Source organism: Poecilia mexicana, unplaced genomic scaffold, assembly GCF_051168715.1.
Source record: "Poecilia mexicana isolate PSO_F unplaced genomic scaffold, ASM5116871v1 scaffold_21, whole genome shotgun sequence".
NCBI lineage: Eukaryota > Metazoa > Chordata > Actinopteri > Cyprinodontiformes > Poeciliidae > Poecilia > Poecilia mexicana.
This window is the reverse complement of record NW_028263390.1, coordinates 22,570,916-22,577,246: the sequence shown is the minus strand read 5'-3', so window position 1 is coordinate 22,577,246 and position 6,331 is coordinate 22,570,916. Positions and strand designations below refer to the sequence as shown.

The 6,331-nt window shown below is 40.9% G+C and overlaps 1 pseudogene; it reads left to right on the top strand.

Moving 5' to 3' along the window:
* The first annotated feature begins 826 nt into the window (after positions 1 to 826).
* Positions 827 to 2,268, top strand: LOC148153134 (neuromedin-B receptor pseudogene; annotated as a pseudogene).
* Positions 2,269 to 6,331: the final 4,063 nt, after the last annotated feature.

The window sequence follows — 6,331 nt, the reverse complement described above, 5'->3', positions numbered from 1 at the left end:
ATAAAAACCATGCTGCACATTTAATCCCACGGCGAATTATTGCAGACAGAGAACCTGCTGAATTTGTAAAACACACACAGGCTCTTCATACAGACTCATGAAGGCGTAATAAATCACTTCCATTGCCTATTTGCACATTTTATGTCTAAAGATACCAGATTCATCAAAAACATCCCAACATCCACATTAATATGCGGCTTTAGAGTCAGCAGCAGGAAAATCACATCTTCAGGAAGACAGACTGTGCTGCCTTTACATCTGTTTCTGTGAGGATTCAGCTTTCTGCACGGCTGGACTTTGGTCACACTTCAATATGCATCAGACAATTCAAAGGGAGAAATGGAGCAGGAAGCAAACAAAGGAGCTGGGCAGACAAAAGGCAGTGCTGAGCCACAGCAGAGAGGCTTTTTTTACCTGAATCAAACCTGATCTGTCTGCTATAGGTCTGGATCCAAACAGAAAGCAGCAGGTTTACAACGCTGCCCCTAGTGGCTGCATTTCTGTCACCTCTGAGCTGCAGCAGCATATGAACCAGAGACTACAGCAAAACCATCAGCCATGTAAAAAAAGTGAACAAATCCAACATGCTCTGCTTAGATCAAATCAAAATGAAAATTTCTAAATAAATATAAAACACTGAAGAGAGAGAGAGAAAAAACAACGTCTTTATGACACACGGTGATGGCAGCATCATGCTGTTGGAACAGAAAGATGGATGGACCCCTGAAGACTTGATGCTGGGCTGGAGCTTCACTTTCCAGCAGGACAACCACCCTAAACATCCATGGTTTAGATCAGAGCAGATTCATGGGTTAGAATGGCCTCGTCAAAGTCCAGACCCAAATCCAACTGAGAATGTCTGGTAAGATTTGAAAATTGATCTTCACAGACATTTTTTCCCCCAATCTAACTAGAGCTTGGTTTATTTTTAAAAGAATGGGGGAAACTTCTAAATCTTCTGTTTTTGAGATTTCTTTAAAAAAAAAATGTCGGAGAATCTTTAATGGCTCTGCAGCAATTAAACCCTTTAACGGAGCATTAGGCTGGGATTTCTTTATTTTCAAATTACGAGAATGAAGTCATTATTATGACAGTAACAATTATCACAAGAATGTTAGGAGAAAAAAGTTGTTTTAGTGATAAAAATGCTCGGAGAGAAGAATAACGATCATGTTTTTATCACTGGAACCTCGAGAAGGAATTCAGATTACAACAGAAATGTTCCAGCTGGGCGATTCATGGAAAAAAACATAAAAAAACATAGAGCAACAACAAGAAGCAAAGCCAAGAAAGAGCTGGACTACACACACACACACACACACACACACACACACCCCCACACACCCACACACCCACACACACACACACACAGCAGACAGCTGGGTTCCAGTATAAACATGCAGTAAATAATGAACCAGTCTCCCCAACATGACAGCAGTTTAGGAACGAGATTCTTTTCCCGTGGCTTTCTGTGGTTCATCCTCCTGATTTATTGAGAAGCACGTGGGAGACGAGCTGAATGAAGCGCGCGCACAGCAGAGAGGGAGGCTGCTCTCCAACAGGTGCATCCTCCTCCTCCTCCTCTTCTTCCTTCTTCTCCTCCTCCTCTTCCTCCTCCTGCCTCTCTTTACGCGCTCAGCTCCCTGCCTCTGCTCACTCTGCGGCTCAGACCTGCAGCCCTCAGATCAAGTGTTGCTCCAAACTTTTCTCTCCGCTCTCAGGCTGATCCAGCTGCACCACCGCGCTGGTTTTACGCGCAGCAGCTCCTGCAGCTGGAGCTCCCCTCCTCCCAGCATGGATGACGAGTTCCTCTCCAACCTCTCCCCGGCTCCACCCGGAGACCCCGAGGCGTTGACCCCCAACTCCACCGCGGAGCCCGGCTGGTGGGGGGCCTCCGACGGCGGGGAGACGGTGCACTTCGTGGTGCGCTGCGTCATGACCTCTGTCTACATCCTCATCATCACCGTGGGTCTGCTGGGGAACATCATGCTGGTGAAGATCTTCATCACCAACAGCGCCATGCGCAGCGTGCCCAACATCTTCATCTCCAGCCTGGCTGCGGGCGACCTGCTCCTGCTGGTCACCTGCGTGCCCGTGGACGCGTTCCGGTACTTCTCGGAGGAGTGGGTGTTCGGCGAGGCGGCGTGCAAGCTCATCCCCGTCATCCAGCTCACCTCAGTCGGCGTGTCGGTGTTCACGCTCACGGTTCTCAGCGCGGACAGGTAGGAGGACCCGGTGAACTCCGGAACAAGTTTTATCTGCTGGAAGGAAAAGCTGCAGGAGTTCTGATGGTTAACAGAGGAAATCCACAGAGATATGAAATGTTCGCTCCCCTCTTTGAGCCCCTTCAGCGTTGCACTCGATTTTCCTAAAATAGTAAATAATGGAATCAGCTTTTAATTAAGAACTGAAAAAAATATCATCGCTATATTTAGTCTGGATTAAATTAATAATTTGACCCTGTGTGGATAAAAATAAAATCCAGAATAAATTCAAACATGCATGATTTTTGTTCCTCTTGATCGCTTCTAGTTTCACATCATCCACATTTTTATAGCCATCAAAACTTCATCTCAGCAGCGTCAGTGAAAAGTTTTCACCCCCTTTTATCGAATCATCAACAGTAAAATCTGGCTTTTTTCCCCACAAAAACATTGAAAAAACAACAACAAAACTTTTAATATGAAAGTGAAAGTGATTTCTACAAAATAATAATTACATAAAAATATGTAACACACAAGGAGTGACTGCATAAATATTCACTTCCTCAGGGTCAGTATTTGTTTGCAGTCGGTGTGGATCGGTCTCACTCAGGCTCATCTGCTCTGCAGTTTTCCTCCATTCTTCCTGCTGAGCCTCTGTCAGGTTGATTTGGATCAGCTGAGAACAGGTCTGGGCTTTGACTGGGCCACTCTGGAACCTCCACCTTGTTGTCTGTGCAGCTTTAATTTGTCATTTTCCTGTATAGTTACGTTTTCTGAAGCCGTCCTGGCAGATGGAAACAAACTCCAGGATCTCCTGATATTTTGATGCTTGCTGCATGTTGGAACCTGTCGGCCACCGTAACGTTGTGCAGTTCAACAGTTCCACCAGTAGTGAAACAGTCCACAGCATGATGCTGCCACCGCCATGCTTGACGGTTGGTACGTTGTTTTTATGTTTGAAAGTCTCACTTTGACTCTTCCAAACATTGTTCTTGTCATTTTGGAGACGTCTGGATGATGATCCAGAAAAAGCTTCTGGAATGACCCAAGACTCGACTCCATGATTATTAAACATCTTTAGAAGGAAACCAAGGAATTTAACTGAACTTTACCAATTTCACAAGGAAAAAAGAAAAGAATTAAGTTTGTTGGTGGCAACAAAAAGCGATGATGTATATTTGAGCTTGTTCAGCCCAGAGACAACAAATGAACAAAACACTCAAAAAATGATGAAATTGGTCTGAAGAAGCCATTTTAATCCAAACAGCCATGCATAAACATTTCTTCTTCTTCTTCCTCTTCTTTACTTCACAGACATTTCTCAAGGCTTTGTGTTTGTTTTGTGGGCAGAGATTCCTGGTGGATCAATCCATCTTCAGTCCATTATCTGCTGCTTTTTTATTGTCCTCCTGCAGAGTTTTCCTTCATTGATGTGTCGTTCTTTAAATCTGTCCAAAAAGGTTGAAAAAGAATTTAAAACTTTAGTATATTATGTTTTGCTGAATTTAAGGTTTGGATGAATGAAACATTTACAGGACAGATGATCAAGTGACTCAGCTTCTTTACGTTTTAATGTTTGTTCCTCTGCTGGGATCGCTCGCTGGTTGCTGCAATGAAAGATGTTTGTTCTCCTGTCTGGATTCCAGCAGCATGATGTAGTCATCAGAATCAGTTCAGGCTCTGTTGGTTCTCATCCTCCTGGTTTCCTGCAGCGCCTCCTTCTGCTGCTCAGCCGGGATTCTGGTCTCTCTCCAGCTGAGACAAGTTTACACCAGAAACTATTTGTTTTCACTGAGCAATGATTCAGAAACTCACCAGAGTTTTTCTCCTGCAGTTTAATCTGCAGCTGGAAGAAACGCGACCTGATGGCTGATTTTCATGCAGCTGCTGTGAATCTCTCACATACTTTACCAGTTTATTTGAGTCTAAGTACATCTGATACATTCCTGGGAGATTTTATTATATTGTTCATTTAAGTAAAAATATAAATCAATGGTGTCAAAGTCTAACATAAATTAAAAACTGGGATAAAGTCACAGATCAGTCTGGGTATTTATTAAAGATAAGTTTTTCCTTCTGTTCATTTAACATAATAAATGTTTTTTTATGAAACAAAGTTAAACTTTGGTCTAACTTTAATAAACAAACATAGTTTTATAGTAAAAACTTATAAAAGAATTCAAATGAAAAATAACTTTTGTAGCAGGAGAGCATTCTGGGAATTGTAGTTTAAATGGTGCCTTTGCTGTGTATTTGCAGGTCAGTTCTAACAGACATTTGGAGTTTTTTTCATTGGCCACATATGATCATACTGTGGACCACATTCAGCCCACGAGCCTCATTTTGAACCCTGTGGCTTATAAAATTAGCTTTTAGATTCTCTTCATGGAGATTTAATTCAAGTAAAAATAAAATAGGAATACTACATCAGAACAAAGAAATTAAATTTGTATTAAAAATAATTAAAACTAGTTTATGCACAACATAAACAGGCATAAGACTGCTGATGTAAGTGTTCTCCATATCAATGGAAAGTTGAGTGGAAGGAAAAATCTAACAGAAACATTGCATATTTATTGCATACCATTAAGATAATCCTTATTGTAACATTTGAACTTTTAGTTTTCATCAAATGTAAGCCAGAATCATTCAAATATATACAGTTACAATGCCTGAAAATGAATGTAATGGTTTTGTGTAATTTATTAGTTTTATTTTTAAGAAAAAAACAAAAAAATAATAATTGAAGTTGATCTTAACGCCAAACTGAACATTTCTGTTTTCTGTCGGCCTCCTTCAGGGAGGATCTTCAGAAGCTCAGAGCAGAATAAGAAATAAAACTTAATTCTTAGGTTCAACTTTTAGACATTTTCCAGAAAATCTCTGCTGTAAATGGAAAGAACTGGATGTTCAGTTTGTTCTGACTGAACTGAAAAAATCAGCATTCATCGCATGAAACTTAATAAAAAGAGTTTATTCTACCCAGATAATAAGATTGCACTATAATCTGTTAGCATTAAAGATATTGTGTCAGGAAGACAGATTGGTGTGATCAGGTCCATCATTCTGGGCGGCGTTATAACGCAGAACAACAGGATAATAATCAGAAGAAGAATTGTAGATGTGAGATATGATGAGGAGAAAAATGGCACAAAAGAAACAGTGAATGAGAGGACAGAGTGAATCAGTTCTACAGGAGAGCCGGCGTTGTTCTGGTGTTTGTGATGCTGCAGCAGAACAAACTGAGCCTCCAGACTCAGCAGACAGAGTTCAGTGCTGCTGGTGAGAAATCACCGGCTGGAGGCTCGGCTCCACGAAGAGGTGGAGCTCATGTTCCTCAGCTGGGGGCCGATCGGTCAGAGGACAAAATAAATCAGCTCATTGCTTCTCCATAAATCAGAGCGTATCTAAGGTGGGATTCATGTTTTAATGGGTCTGGAGGAAATAAGAGCAACACCATTAAGGTTTGTTCAGCTCTTCCTAGACTTTGACTGGGACATTTCAGCTCAGGTCATTTTGTCACGTTGCTTTAGAGAAAATAAGCTTCCATTTAATCTTTCCAATTCACTTGACATTTAACACGTGCTCTCCTAAGTAACCCCCAAAACAACTTTATTTTGCAGATAAACAGTATAAACTTTAAGGTGTTTATAGAAGAAATAGGAAATATAGAAATATCCTTTGTTGTCCCACAATGGTAACAAATAGACTCACACAAAGACAAAACATAAAATAGTTATAAAAACAGAATAAAGAATAAAAATCTGCACAGTAAGGGCAAAATTTAAGCATAAATATTGTGCAGTTATATAAGAAACTCCATTAAAAATATTTATGTTTCTGTACAAACTGATATATAAATTTAAACTTGTTGACTTCTTGCTCTAAAAGTGTCTCAGTGCTGCCCTCTTTGGATTGAAGACTGGCTACTACAGTTGAAGTTTCCTGTTGGTTCCATCAGTACAGCTTGGTTGACCTTTACATAAAACCATCTCAGTCAGACATGCGCCCCCTGGTGTACACTATCAGCAACAAGGCTAGCAATACTCAACAAATATAAAACTGAAACTATCAATTAAAGGTCTGTTCAGAGCATGACTTCGTAAAGTTCAAATCACACATGTAGG